Source organism: Pristiophorus japonicus, chromosome 1, assembly GCF_044704955.1.
Source record: "Pristiophorus japonicus isolate sPriJap1 chromosome 1, sPriJap1.hap1, whole genome shotgun sequence".
Taxonomy (NCBI): Eukaryota; Metazoa; Chordata; class Chondrichthyes; family Pristiophoridae; genus Pristiophorus; species Pristiophorus japonicus.
In genome coordinates this window covers 126,113,463-126,129,913 of record NC_091977.1, presented here as the reverse complement: position 1 = coordinate 126,129,913, position 16,451 = coordinate 126,113,463, and positions in this window count along the sequence as shown.

Here is a 16,451-nt window from a genome sequence, read left to right as displayed (position 1 = left end):
ATAAGGGAATTAAGGGTTACGGGAAGCGGGCGTGTAAGTGGAGCTGAGTCCACGGCCAGATCAGCCATGATCTTGTTGAATGGCGGAGCAGGCTCGAGGGGCTAGATGGCCTACTCCTGTTCCTAATTCTTATGTTCTTATGTAAACCAAAGGGTTGCTACTAGGCAACAAGCATAGCTGACAGCATAGCTCATGACTCTGGAGCGCAGCCCATGCACATGTGGGCAGTATGCATACGATGAAAGCCATGCTGACAGAGGAGATCATTGGCATTCTGAAACAACACTTCCGCTGCCTTGACCACTCTGAAGGAGCCCTGCTGTACTCGGCAGAGTGTGTACCAAGATGTATGGTGGTCTGCCGCATGCTGCAGAACCTCACCATCATAGGGGCACCAGCTGTATGATGAGCAGGAGAAGGAGGTGGAGGAGGAAAGGAGGAGGAAACCTAGACAGCCCCTTTCTGGCTGGGCTGTCCGTAAAGAGCTCATTCGAGTGCGATACGGATAAACGTAACCCCATATCCCCACCCCATACCCTAGCTTCCCCCTATCACTGAACAACGCAGCGACCACTTGGCCACGATGCAAAAATAAAGGACAACACTAAATAAACATTCCAAATGAAATCATGCCATATTGCATACAAACGTAAATTAATCACCCTAGTGCATTCGCTTAGTGCCTGACTTCCGTGTGCTTTTGCCTGTCCGAGTGCTCTTACACAGTGCTCTCCCAGTGGCTGTAGATTGGCTGGTGGAAGGCTGCTGACTTTCAGTGGGAGAGACTGCAGATGGCCTTCGATGTCAACCTCGAGCAGCCTGGGCTGCTCAATCTCGGCATCGGCGGCAGCGGTCCGGGCTAGCTGGCTGACAGGCAAAAGGAAGGACATAAGAACATAAGAATTAGGAACAGGAGTAGGCCATCTAGCCCCTCGAGCCTGCTCCGCCATTCAAAAAGATCATGGCTGATCTGGCCATGGACTCAGCTCCACTTACCCACCCGCTCCCCATAACCCTTAATTCCCTTATTGGTTAAAAATCTATCTATCTGTGATTTGAATACATTCAATGAACTAGCCTCAACTGCTTCCTTGGGCAGAGAATTCCACAGATTCACAACCCTCTGGGAGAAGAAATTGCTTCTCAACTCGGTTTTAAATTGGCTCCCCCGTATTTTGAGGCTGTGCCCCCTAGTTCTAGTCTCCCCGACCAGTGGAAACAACCTCTCTGCCTCTATCTTGTCTATCCTGTTAGATCTCTTAATTTCCAATGAAATACGAACTCCGAATGTAGTTTTAATGTAACTTTATTCTGGCAGCAGCAACAAGCTCTTGGCTTTAAGCCAGGCCTTTGTTCTTCTGAGACCACATGGCCAAAATGGCTGTACTTATACCTGGTTCAATTTACAGAAAAGAATTCGCCTTCTTTGACCTTATTAGCTCAATTAATAGTCTTTTAACCTTTAATTGGCTCGCTACCCAAAGGTCCTAAAATGTCAAGTTGATTGATGACTTAATGCAATGTGGTCTGTGTTTTCTCAAAAACTGCAGAGCTTGAATTCTCTATCAATCCCTTTCATTATTTTAAATGTTTCTATAAGATCACCCATCATCCTTCTGAACTCCAACGAGTAAAGACCCAGTCTACTCAATCTATCATCATAAGGTAACCCCTTCATCTCCGGAATCAACCTCGTGAATCGTCTCTGTATCCCCTCCAAGGCTAGTATATCCTTCCTTAAGTAGGGTGACCAAAATTGCACGCAGTACTCCTGGTGCGGCCTCACCAATACCCTGTACAGTTGCAGCAGGACCTCCCTGCTTTTGTACTCCATCCCTCTCGCAATGAAGGCCAACATTCTATTTGCCTTCCTGATTTCCTGCTGCACCTGCAAACTAACTTTTTGGGATTCATGCACAAGGAGCCCCAGGTCCCTCTGCACCGCAGCATGTTGTAATTTCTCCCTATTCAAATAATATTCCTTTGGACTGTTTTCTTTTCCAAGGTGGATGACCTCACATTTTCCAACATTGTATTCCATCTGCCAAACTTTAGCCCATTTGCTTAACCTATCTAAATCTCTTTGCAGCCTCTCTGTGTCCTCTACACAACCCGCTTTCCCACTAATCTTTGTGTCATCTGCAAATTTTGTTACACTACACTCTGTCCCCTCTTCCAGGTCATCTATGTATATTGTAAACAGTTGTGGTCCCAGCACCGATCCCTGTGGCACACCACTGACCACCGATTTCCAACCCGAAAAGGACCCATTTATCCCGACTCTCTGCTTTCTGTTAGCCAGCCAATTCTCTATCCATGCTGATACATTTCCTCTGACTCCGCGTACCTTTATCTTCTGCAGTAGCCTTTTGTGTGGCACCTTATCGAATGCCTTTTGAAAATCTAAATACACCACATCCATCGGTACACCTCTATCCACCCTGCTCGTTATATCCTCAAAAAATTCCAGTAAATTAGTTAAACATGATTTCCCCTTCATGAATCCATGTTGCGTCTGCTTGATTGCACTATTCCTATCTAGATGTCCCGCTATTTCTTCCTTAATGATAGCTTCAAGAATTTTCCCCACTACAGATGTCAAATTAACCGGCCTATAGTTACCTGCCTTTTGTCTGCCCCCTTTTTTAAACAGAGGCGTTACATTAGCTGCTTTCCAATCTGATGGTACCTCCCCAGAGTCCAGAGAATTTTGGTAGATTATAACGAATGCATCTGCAATAACTTCCGCCATCTCTTTTAATACCCTGGGATGCATTTCATCAGGACCAGGGGACTTGTCTATCTTGAGTCCCATTAGCCTGTCCAGCACTACCTCCCTAGTGATAGTGATTGTCTCAAGGTCCTCCCTTCCCACATTCCCGTGACCAGCAATTTTTGGCATGGTTTTTGTGTCTTTTACTGTGAAGACCGCAGCAAGATAATTGTTTAAGGTCTCAGCCATTTCCACATTTCCCATTATTAAATCCCCCTTCTCATCTTCTAAGGGACCAACATTTACTTTAGTCATTCTCTTCCATTTTATATATCGGTAAAAGCTTTTACTATCTGTTTTTATGTTTTGCACAAGTTTACTTTCGTAATCTATCTTTCCTTTCTTTATTGCTTTCTTAGTCATTCTTTGCTGTTGTTTAAAATTTTCCCAATCTTCTAGTTTCCCACTAACCTTGGCCACCTTATACGCATTGGTTTTTAATTTGATACTCTCCTTTCTTTCCTTGGTTATCCACGGCTGGTTATCCCTTCTCTTACCGCCCTTCTTTTTCACTGGAATATATTTTTGTTGCGCACTATGAAAGAGCTCCTTAAAAGTCCTCCACTGTTCCTCAATTGTGCCACCGTTTAGTCCGTGTTCCCAGTCTACTTTAGCTAACTCTGCCCTCATCCCACTGTAGTCCCCTTTGTTTAAGCATAGTACGCTCGTTTGAGACACTACTTCCTCAGCCTCAATCTGTATTACAAATTCAACCATACTGTGATCACTCATTCCGAGAGGATCTTTTACTCGGAGATCGTTTATTATTCCTGTCTCATTACACAGGACCAGATCTAAGATAGCTTGCTCCCTTGTAGGTTCTGTAACATACTGTTCCAAGAAACTATCCCGTATGCATTCTATGAATTCCTTCTCCAGGCTACCTCGTGCGATTTGATTTGACCAATCGATATGTAGGTTAAAATCCCCCATGATTACTGCCGTTCCTTTTTCACATGCCTCTATTATTCCCTTGATTATTGTCCGCCCCACCGTGAAGTTATTATTTGGGGGCCTATAAACTATGCCCACCAGTGACTTTTTCCCCTTACTATTTCTAATCTCCACCCACAATGATTTAACATTTTGTTCATGAGAGCCAATATCATCTCTCACAACTGCCCTGATATCATCCTTTATTAACAGAGCTACCCCACCTCCTTTCCCTTCTTGTCTATCCTTCCGAATTGTCAGATACCCCTGTATGTTTAATTCCCAGTCTTGGCTACCCTGCAACCATGTTTCTGTAATGGCCACTAAATCATACCCATTTGTAATGATTTGTGCTGTCAATTCATTTACTTTATTTCAAATGCTGCGTGCATTTAGGTAGAGTGTTTTAATACTAGTTTTTAAACCATGATTTTTAGTTTTGACCCCTCCTGCAGCCTCTTTATATTCATACATATTGTCCCTTCCTATCACCTTGTGGTTTACATTTACCCCAGTGCTACTCTGCTCTGTTGCCTCCTGCCTGTTGCATTCCTTCTTGGGGTCCTGTTCATCTGTGCTCTCACCCACTTTAACTAGCTCAGAGCCCTCTCCTGGGTTCCGAATGCTCCTTCCATTGAGGCACCGAGCTTTCAGGCTTGCCTTTTTATTACACTTTGACCCTTTAGAATTTTGCTGTACAGTGGCTCTTTTTGTTTTTTGCCTTGGGTTTCTCTGCCCTCCACATTTACTCATCTCCTTTATGTCTTTTGCTTCTGTCTCCATTTTGTTTCTCTCTGTCTCCCTGCATTGGTTCCCATCCCCCTGCCATATTAGTTTAACTCCTCCCCAACAGCACTAGCAAACACTCCCCCTAGGACATTGGTTCCGGTCCTGCCCAGGTGCAGACCATCCGGTTCGTACTGGTCCCACCTCCCCCAGAACCAGTTCCAATGCCCCAGGAAGTTGAATCCCTCCCTGCTGCACCACTGCTCAAGCCACGTATTCATCTGCGCTATCCTGCGATTCCTACTCTGACTAGCACGTGGCACTTGTAGCAATCCCAAGGTTACTACTTTTGAGGTCCTACTTTTTAATTTAGCTCCTAGCTCCTTAAGGTCTCATAGGACCTCATCCCTTTTTTTTACCTATATCGTTGGTACCAATGTGCACCACGACAACTGGCTGTTCTCCCTCCCTTTTCAGAATGTCCTGCACCTGCTCCGAGACATTCTTGACCCTTGCACCAGGGAGGCAACATACCATCCTGGAGTCTCGGTTGCGGCCGCAGAAATGCCTATTTATTCCCCTTACAATTGAATCCCCTATCACTGTCGCTCTCCCACTCTTTTTCCTGCCCTCCTGTGCAACAGAGCCAGCCACGGTGCCATGAACTTGGCTGCTGCTGCCCTCCCCTGATGAGTCATCCCCCTCAACAGTACTCAAAGTAGTGTATCCGTTTTGCAGGGGGATGGCCGCAGGGGACCCCTGCACTACCTTCCTTGCACTGCTCTTCCTGCTGGTCTTCCATTCCCTAGCTAGCTGTGGACCCTTCACCTGCGGTAAGACCAACTTGCTACATGTGCTACTCACGTCATTCTCAGCATCGTGAATGCTCCAGAGTGAATCCACCTTCAGCTCCAAGTCCGCAACATGGTCCGTCAGGAGCTGGAGGTGGATACACTTCCCGCACACGTAGTCGTCAGGGACACCGGAAGTGTCCCTGAGTTCCCACATGGTACAGGAGGAGTCTATCACGTGACCGAGCTCTCCTGCCATGACTTAACCCTTAGATACACTTAATTTGACGACAACAATGTTAACAGGTTACTTACTGATATAAAAAAGAAAAAGACAACAATGTTAATGGCTTACTTACTGATATAAAAAAGAAAAAGGAAAGCTACTCACCAATCACCAGCCAATCACTTACCCCTTTGGCTGTGACGTCACCTTTTGATTTCTTTCTACTTCTTTTTTGCTTTTTCTCCCGGCTGGAGCTGCACAAGCTGGGCCTTCATAGGCCTCTCCACGCACCCCGGACTCGCACTGCTCGAACTGCCGCTCCTCCTCCAACATTGGGCCTTCATAGGCCTCTCCACGCACCCCGGACTCGCACTGCTCGAACTGCCGCTCCTCCTCCAACATTGGGCCTTCATAGGCCTCTCCACGCACCCCGGACTCGCACTGCTCGAACTGCCGCTCCTCCTCCAACATTGGGCCTTTGTAGGCCTCTCCACGCACCCTGGACTCCCGCTGCTCGAACTGCCGCTCCTCCTCCAACATTGGGCCTTTATAGACCTATCCATGCACCCTGGACTCCCGCTGCTCGAGCTGCCGCTCCTCCTCCAACATTGGGCCTTTATAGGCCTCTCCACGCACCCCAAACTCCCACTGCTCGAACTTCCGCTCCTCCTCCAACATTGGGCCTTTATAGGCCTCTCCACGCACCCTGGACTCCCACTGCTCGAACTGCCGCTCCTCCTCCAACATTGGGCCTTTATAGGCCTCTCCACGCACCCCAAACTCCCGCTGCTCGAACTGCCGCTCCTCCTCCAACATTGGGCCTTTATAGACCTCTCCACGCACCCCGGACTCCCGCTGCTCGAACTGCCGCTCCTCCTCCAACATTGGGCCTTTATAGGCCTCTCCACGCACCCTGGACTCCCACTGCTCGAACTGCCGCTCCTCCTCCAACCTTGGGCCTTTTGTAGGCCTCACCACGCACCCCGGACTCGCGCTGCTCGAACTGCCGCTCCTCCTCAGACGTTGGGCCTTTTGTAGGCCTCACCATGCACCCCGGACTCGCGCTGCTCGAACTGCCACTCCTCCTCCGACGTTGGGCCTTTTGTAGGCCTCACCACGCACCCCAGACTCCCGCTGCTCGAACTGCCACTCCTCCTCCAACATTGGGCCTTTATTAGCCTCTCCACGCACCCCGGACTCCCGCTGCTCGAACTGCCGCTCCTCCTCCGACGTTGGGCCTTTTGTAGGCCTCACCACGTACCTCGGACTCGCGCTGCGCGAACTGCCGCTCCTCCTCCAACATTGGGCCTTTATTAGCCTCTCCACGCACCCCGGACTCGCGCTGCTCGAACTGCCGCTCCTCCTCCGACGTTGGGCCTTTTGTAGGCCTCACCACGTACCCCGGACTCGCGCTGCTCGAACTGCCGCTCCTCCTCCAACGTTGGTGGTCCGGCAGGGGTGGGAGACAAAGGCTGTAATCCTGAAAGAGGACAGCAGGTTCATTTTCCATTGAGCCACTGTCATTTACCCAAGGTTGCGCCTCAGCAATCCGAGTTATCTGTTGGAGGACAGATTGTTGGACTGCTGTGATACCCTGCAAGCCCCTTTGCACACTATAATCCACAGCCAAGATGGCAGCAGTCTGAGCTTGCATAACAGCATTCTGAGCTTTCACTGCAGCACTCAGATATAGGGTGGTTGTTGCTTGTGCTGCAATAGAAGCTGAGACATCGCTCATCAGATGCTGCATTATGGTTGGGTCAACAAATGTACTAATGGAGTTGGCCATCACTTCCAAGCTGGAAAGGATGGCCTCCAAGCTCTGTGCAAGTTGGTGCCGGGCCCTTCCATGCACCTTGACATTGCACTCAGGCTTTCTAGCAGGCCTACCGATGCACCAAGCATTTCATTGTGCTTATCCATCAGTTTTCTTCTGTAGCCTGCCCCATCGAAGTGCTCATTTGAGTCCTCTTCAGCAGAACTCATGTGTGACCTCATTATCCTTGCTCCCTGCCTGGCTGCAGACCAGTCATGCCTGGTGCCTCACCAGGTGCTATAGGGGGTGGTCTCGGGGGTCAGGTTCACATCTGACCTTCTGAGTGGTTCGAATCGCTCCCACTCCCTGGGTTCTAGACTTTGGATTTATTTGGGGATGTGACAAAGTGCAAGAGACAACTGGTTTTGGTGCAAGAAACTTAGATTTTATTAAGGAAGAGAAAGTACACTGTCAAAACATATAATCACTAGAATAAGGAACACTTTATCACACGTTCAAAAGGGGTTCCAGAAAGTAATACACCTCCCACCTCCCAATGTCTAACTCTGACTAGGTTGAACTCTAGGGCAAACAGGGATAATGCTCACCAATCCTTTTATTGTCAGTTAGCAGTTGTTTGCGGTTTCGGGGTTCGCTGGACTCTGTAGGTTCTGTTTGCCGTACCCCGAACGTCATGGAAGGCTTCTTACCGCGTAGTCTTCAGTTGGGTGGTGTCCGTTGACGCAGCTGGGCACACATTGGATTTATGGGATGAGTACCCACTTCCTTCCGTCAGCAGTAGATTTTAAAGTTCTTTTAGGTAATGTTTCATCTGTTGGTAGCTAGGAACAGATTGTAGCATGGAAACTTTCGAATCTTCGGTTTCTTTTTGAGGAATCTTTTACAGAATTTGTCGATCGAGGTGGTTCGATATTACCATGGTGGCTGTAGTCAGTTGTTGCCACGATGATGATGTCCGAAGTTACTGGGAACTGCTTTTCTCTGACGGTTTGATGATGTTCTTCTTCCTTCTTCAGTGGCAGAGCAGTGTAGCCCAGGAGTGTCGTTGAGGCTGAAGATGTTGATCTCTCTGAAAGTTGTTCTCAGAAAGCTGTTTTTTCGATCTGTAAAACAGGGCCCCAATTATACTTTGGGAGCCATTCTAATCTGCGCGCCAAATCAACCCTGATTTTTTGTCTTAATTTTGGCGGGCTTAGTAATTCTTTGTCATATTTTGGCAGGCTCATTAATGATAATTCGTTTCGGATGTGTCAATCTATTTTAATTCATTTTTCGATTGGGAAAATTAGTTTTGGTATTTACATTGTCTGCTTAGGCCTGGATTTTACATGCGGGCTGGATGGGCTATTAACATTATGCAAGCGCTGGATGGGTTTCATTCTTAGAGCTATGGCTGGCTATCTCTGGGTCGATTGTTGCCATGTTAATGGCTCCTGGGGAGAAGGGTTTTTGAGTTTACACAATTCTCCAGACAATTTGTTTTAGCTCGAATATCCCAGACAGCTCCAATACCCAAGAGGTTAATATTCCCCCTGGTTTTTGCAGTCCTTTTCCCTTGCGGACCCATGCATCCTTTAAAATCCTAAACTTGGTTGAAACTCGTAGATTTCTTCCATTGGCATCTTAGGATCCCAAACTTTCTGCTTGATAGTCTCAAATCGATTTTCCTTTTCAATTAGTCCAAACACTGGGGGATTTCCCACGAATTTTGCAACCTTACAGTGCAGATCCCACTTCTATGTTATCCTCTAAATTACACGCAGTGTCAGCATCTGAGCTGGGGTGGTTGGGAGTATAAAATTGAGTGATGGTGTTTCTTCATCATCACTGCCTCGTTCCTTTTCCACTACTGTCTGGCCAGGCTGCAGTTCTTAGAAATCTGAAAGGAGAAAAGCACAAGGTTAAGATTGTGGTGAGGGGTGGGGAGGAAACAAGAGGTGCATGCTTACATCATCTGAAGTAAATCAGAAGAGATTGTGTGCTGAAGGGGATGTGGGATACGAGAAGAAGGTATGAGGAAACCGTCATCTTCGATGGTTTCAGCCCAGCCACTGGCCACGGCTTCAGCAATGGCCATTCCAATGATGACTAGCACTGTCTACTCCATGTATGGACAAGCAAACACATCAGTCCTCCGCCAGGGGTTAGCTCCTGCTGCCTGCGGTTGTGCGCCTTGTCCTGTAAGAGAGAGGGAAGTGCGTCAATGTCATGGGAGGAAAAGCAATGTGTGGGGAGGACACAGAAAATCTGCAAAAGGACATAGACAGGCTAAGTGAGTGGGCAAAAATTTGGCAGATGGAGTATAATGTTGGAAAGTGTGAGGTCATGCACTTTGGCAGAAAAAAATCAAAGAGCAAGTTCTTATTTAAATGGAGAAAGATTGCAAAGTACGGCAGTACAGCGGGACCTGGGGGTACTTGTGCATGAAACACAAAAGATTAATATGCAGGTACAGCAAGTGATCAGGAAGGCCAATAGAATCTTGGCTTTTATTGCAAAGGGGATGGAGTATAAAAGCAGGGAAATCTTGCTACAGTTATTGGTGAGGCCACACCTGGAATACTGTGTGCAGTTTTGGTTTCCATATTTACGAAAGGATATACAAAGGCAGTTCAGAGAAGGTTCACTAGGTTGATTCCGGAGATGAGGGGGTTGACTTATGAGGAAAGGTTGAATAGGTTGGGCCTCTACCCATTGGAATACAGAAGAACGAGAGGTGATTGTATCAAAATGTATAAGATTATGAGGGGGCTTGACAAGGTGGATGCAGAGAGGATGTTTCCACTGATAGGGGAGACTAGAAGTAGAGGGCATGATCTTAGAATAAGGGGCCACCCATTTAAAACTCAGGCGAGGAGAAATTTCTTCTCTCAGAGGGTTGTAAATCTGTGGAATTCGCTGCCTCAGAGAGCTGTGGAAGCTGGGACATTGAATAAATTTAATACAGAAATAGACAGTTTATTAAATGATAAGGGGATAAGGGGTTATGGGGAGTGGGCAGGGAAGTGGACCTGAGTCCATGATCTGATCAGCCATGATCGTATTAAATGGCGGAGCAGGTTCCAGGGGCCATGCGGCCTACTCCTGCTCCTATTTCTTATGTTCTAATGTTCTTATGTAATCTGTTTGGGTAATGTGGCTGTCATGGTTGAATAGCTCACAGTGTGTGCAATCTGTGAGATGTGGGTGTGAGGCTTGCAGCAGTGCTAAGTTTGTGAGGGTGAGGTGAAGCCATGAATATTATGTCGGAGTCCTGATTAATTGAGATAATTGGTAGGTGAGTGATGGGATGTGGTGCATTGAGCAGTTACTGGGACTAGTGGTGCAGTTGGTGAGATATGGCATTTGAGGATGCATTCTCTACCTTGACCACTCGTGTGATGTCATCGAACTCTTTGCGGCACTACACCTAAGTCCTTGGGGCTTGACTCCTGTCATTGACCACCATGGCTATCTGCTTCCTTGCCTCTGAGCATTTGTCTGGAGAGTTCCTGCCTCCTGTGGATACAGCACATTGCTCCTGCTTTCCACCTCCTCTACCAAGGCCTCCAGTGCAGCGTCGGAGAACCTTGGAGCATGCTCTCTCCCACATTGTGCCATTGTTGAGTGTTTCCCATGTCAGAATCAGTTGTAGAATGACTTTCACCACTTGCTCCAGCCACAATGTACCCCTCTTACCCTGCAGGCTCTTTGTGTTTTTATATGTTTTTATATGTCTTAAAAGTGTTACGCTGGTAAAAGTAGACGATATGCCTCCTTTTACCAGGCGTAAAAGTTTGAAGGACATTCGCTGGGCAAGATTTGGGCAAATAGCCCAATCTCTGCCCCGTGGATATCCTTCTCCGGGGGATGTGTAGATTCTGTCAAAAGAAATCTTGACAGATCGGAAAAGCCGGTTCTCTGGGCATGCACATCGTGCCCCGAAAATCGGCCTTTGCGAGGCCTCGGCGGGTGTGCGCACTTCGTACAGACCCGGCGAGGCCACAATTTTCGGCCCATTATGATTTTCTAAGTGCCCTCTTACTTAATGATGGATTTCATCATTTTCCCAACGACTGATGTCAGGCTAACTGGCCTGTAATTCCTGGTTTTCTTTCTTCCTCCTTGAATTCAGGGTTACATTTGCTGCCTTCCAATCCACTGTTACCATTCTAGAATCTAAATAATTTTGGAAGATCACAACCAATTCATCCACTATCTCTGCAGCCATCTCTTTTAGAACCCGAGGATGTAGGCCATCAGGTACAGGAGATTTATTGGGCCCAAACTTGGTGGACTTAACATCCGCTGCCGCACGAGTTTTCTGGGCGGTCTCCCTGGTTTCTGGGCAGTCTCCCCTCCGAGTGAGTTTGGTGGAGGCCTCCTGCCGGCGGGGAGAGAAGACCGCTGGGTAACGTCCGCTGACATAGAAACATAGAAACATAGAAAATAGGTGCCGGAGTAGGCCAGTCGGCCCTTCAAGCCTGCACCATCATTCAATAAGATCATGGCTGATCATTCCCTCAGTACCCCTTTCCCACTTTCTCTCCATACCCCTTGATCCCTTTAGCCGTAAGGGCCATATCTAACTCCTTCTTGAATATATCCAATGAACTGGCATCAACAACTCCCTGGGGTAGGGAATTCCACAGGTTAACAACTCTCTGAGTGAAGAAGTTTCTCCTCATCTCAATCCTAAATGGCTTACTCCTTATCCTAATACTGTGTCCCCTGGTTCTGGACTTCCCCAACATCGGGAACATTCTTCCCACATCTAACCTGTCCAGTCCCGCCAGAATCTTACATGTTTCCATGAGATCCCCCCTCATCCTTCTAAACTCCAGTGTATAATGGCCCAGTTGATCCAGTCTCTCCTCATATGTCAGTCCAGCCATCCCAGGAATAAGTCTGGTAAACCTTCGCTGCACTCCCTCAATAGCAAGAACGTCCTTCCTTAGATTAGGAGACCAAAACTGAACACAATATTCCAGGTGAGGCCTCACCAAGGCTCTGTACAACTGCAGTAAGACCTCCCTGTTCCTATACTCAAATCCTCTAGCTATGAAAGCCAACATACCATTTACCTTCTTCACCGCCTGCTGTACCTGCATGCCCACTTTCAATGACTGATGAACCATGACACCCAGGTCACGTTGCCCCTCCCCTTTTCCTAATCTGCCGCCATTCAGATAATATTCTGCCTTCGTGATTTTGGCCCCAAAGTGGATAATCTCACATTTAAAATAATGAAAGGGATAGACAAGATAGAGGTAGAGAGGTTGTTTCCACTGGTAGGGTAGACTAGAACTAGGGAGGACAGCCTCAAAATACGGGGGAACCAATTTAAAAACGAGTTGAGAAGGAATTTCTTCTCCCAGAGGGTTGTGAATCTGTGGCATTCTCTGCCCAAGGAAGCAGTTGAGGCTAGCTCATTGAATGTATTCAAATCACAGATAGATAGATTTTTAACCAATAAGGGAATTAAGGGTTCTGGGGAGCGGGCGGGTAAGTGGACCTGAGTCCATGGCCAGATCAGCCATGATCTTGTTGAGTGGCGGAGCAGGCTCGAGGGGCTAGATGACCTACTCCTGTACCTAATTCTTATGTTCTTATGTTCTATGTTCTTATCCACATTATACTGCATCTGCCATGCATTTGCCCACTCACCTAACCTGTCCAAGTCACCCTGCAGCCTCCGCTGGTGTGCGCCGTCCAGAATAGTCCTCTCGCTCGCCAAGCTGCCTGTTTGGTCTGGGCAGTTCTCTGCTCCAGCAGGGAAAAAGACCGCTGCATGGAGACAGGGCTAACCTCAACAGTAAGTATGAAGACCTGCAAAAAAAGGTTAGTCCACTTCTTTTCTTTTTTTTTTTGCAAGGAATTTGGTGGATGGGGTCCATTGAAGGATTTCTAGTGGATTTTTAAAAATGTTTTGAAATTGTTTAATTTGATCATTTCCCCTTTACCTGGGCCCGACTCAATCCTCGGTGGTACTTTGCCGAGGATTGCATTTGCCGCCAAGAATGGAAGCTACTGCTCGCTGCCGCCCAGAATCGGCGTGTAAGTCCCATTTTTGCTGCCGGGCAGTCTTTCCCAGATTTTTCCATGAAACTTCCGCCCAAAATACCGTCAAGATCTTAGTGGTCCTTTGGACAGTACTTGAGCGGTACATAGCTTTCACCAATTTCGGGTCAAAATGTCTTTTAGTCCCATTAGTTTCTCAAGGACTTTTTCTCTACTGATCTTAATTACTTTAAATTCCTCTCTCTCATTAGCCCCTTTTTGGTATGCTCTTTGTGCCTTCTACTGAGAAGACAGATACAAAATATTTGTTTAAACTCTCTGGCATTTCCTTTTCCTCATTATTATTTCTCCTGTCTCAGCCTCTAAGGGACCAACACTTATTTTTGCTACTCTCTTCCTTTTTACACACTTGTAGCTCTTAACATCTGCTTTTATATTTCTTGCTAGTTTACTCTCATTCTATTTTTTCCCTTCTTATCAATTTTTTCATTATCCTTTGCTGGTTTCTAAAGATTTCCCAATCAATAAAGCTACTATTCTTTGCAATATTACAAACTTCTTCTTTTAATTTAATACTATCCTTAATTTCTTTAGTTAGTCATGGATGGGTCACTTTTCCCGTGGAATTTTTATTTCATAGAATCATAGAAATTTACGGCACAGAAGAAAGCCATTCGGCCCATTGTGTGTGTGCCGGCCAAAAAAGAGCCAGCTTATTCCCACTTTCCAGTTCTTGGTCCATAGCCTGGTAGGTTATGGCACTTCAAGTGCACAGTTAAGTACTTCTCAATGCCATTTATATTCGTTGAGAATTTTGGAATATTTCTTTCATTGTTTGCCAGGGTTAGTGGTTGAGGCAGAAACTCCACCAACCTGACCCCGCTACACAGCACTGCCCCCCCCCCCAAGCCATCAAGATCCATGGCGCGGGGCCCTGGACAACATGGATCACTTTCCATAACTTGGGAGCCTATTATCAGCAAGGGCAGACATGGACGCCGAGGTTCAACACCGTCTCCAGTGCGTCAGCGCATCCTTCGACCGCCTGAGGAAGAGAGTGTTCGAAGATCAGGCCCTCAAATCTGGCACCAAGCTTATGGTCTACAGGGCTGTAGTGATACCCGCCCTCCTGTATGGCTCAGAGACATGGACCATTCACAGTAGACACCACAAATCGCTGGAGAAATACCACCAACGATGTCTCTGCAAGATCCTGCAAATCCCCTGGCAGGACAGATGCGCCAACATCAGTGTCCTCGATCAGGCCAACATCGCCAGCATCGAAGCACTTACCACACTCAACCAGCTCCGTTGGGTGGGCCACATTGTTCACATGCCTGACACAAGACTCCCAAAGCAAGTGCTCTACTCGGAACTCCTATATGGCAAGCGAGCCCAGGTGGGCAGAGGAAACATTTCAAGGACACCCTCAAAGCCTCCTTGATAAAATGCAACATCCCCATCGACACCTGAGAGTCCCTGGCCAAAGACTGCCCTAAGTGGAGGAAGAGCACCTGGGAGGGCGCTGACCTCGAGTCTCATCTCCGAGCGCATGCAGAAAGCAAGCGCAGGCAGCGGAAGGAGTGTGCGGCAAACCAGACTCCCCACCCACCCTTTCCTTCAATGACTTTCTGTCCCAACTGTGACAGAGGCTGTAATTTCCATATTGGACTGTTCAGTCATCTAAGAACTCACTTTTAGAATGGAAGCAAGTCTTCTTCGATTTCGAGGGACTGTCTATGATGATGATGTCAACATTCAAGATTAGATTGAAGTGAAGAAAGTTTTACAGGAATCCTTTGGAAACTTGAAGTGGTACATTTAATAATAGCAATGTAACAAGTGGAGTGCATTACATGGTGAGAAAATGCTGAAATGTGTACAATAGTTATGTTCACTATTGTGAAATGCTGTTGCTAGCTACTGTGGCAGTAATCAATGCTTAAAGAGTCAGTATTGATGTGCATTTAACTCATTATTGGTAAGGTTTGCCTATTCATTTTAGTGATCAGTAGCATTTTAACAACATTCTATCTTCCTGCAGTCTAACTTAATTGTTTCCTAATCATTATTAACATTAACCAGATTTATTCTAGTTCACATTCCCATATAATTTGGTTCATAAACTTATAATTAGTTTCTAATTATAATGCTGTCCTGTCAGTTTGACCTTCAATTGATTTTAATTCAATTATTTTAATTTCTCTCACCACGGAACCCTTGTAAATATAAAGTGTTGGCTCATTCTGTCTATGTTGTGTCATGTACATTTTATAAGATGATATTAATGTGCTTAAATACATTTGAAAGGGAAACAAAAACAATTAACTTGAACAGATTTTGGCTTTATTTATTAATGTCGTGAAACAAGTTGCTCTGAATCTTCAGGGTGACAAGGCTGCATTTCTTTTTAAGCAGCAAAGGACACCTCATAAAGGACATTCAGTGCTCAGAGGGCTCATCATTGATATTATGAATCAGCATAATTTGCACATTACAGACTGTAACCTAGATGTCCCTCTCTTTACTGCTCAATTTTCAGGTGGCATTGCAGGAATTAAAAGCCTGCAGCAGCCTAAAGGAGCAATAGCAGCAAATATTGGTAAGAAATTTGGTCTCCTTGGTGAGTTGTGGGGACCACTTTCCTGTGCCGATCCTTCCTGGAAGTGTTGTCGCTGCCAAGTTGACAGCTGCTATCTTCTGAATGCCTAGGGCGGCAGCATAGAACAGGCATTTGGCCCTGTCACTATGGTAATCTGAGCCTAACACCTGTTTTAGGACTCCATTGGCAAATTTGGCGAAAACTGGGCATAGCATATACCGTGCATGTTCCTCTCAGTTTTCCAGGTCGATAGCAGGCCGCTCAAGGGCACAGTAGAACAGGTAAGTTCCTGTTTTTTTATTACCATTATTCTGGTGACAGGAGAAGCAAGAGCGCCATTTTCCAGCTCCACAGAAATACTGCTGTCAGCCCGCAACCCACAGCCCGTAGCCTTCCCACCCCAGGACATATCTGCAATGTCCCAATGGGCGACCTACATCAGGATGCCTGATTTGCGACCGCAGCTCACCAGTATTATGTAGATGAGATTTGAGGCCCAATTTGTCGCGAACCTCAGGCCTTCATCTTTGGGCACGTGTTCCACACCCATTTCACACCCATTTCTGGGATGAGACCAATTTCCAGGTCATTGTTGTGGGTTTGGAGATTCAGAAACTATGCAC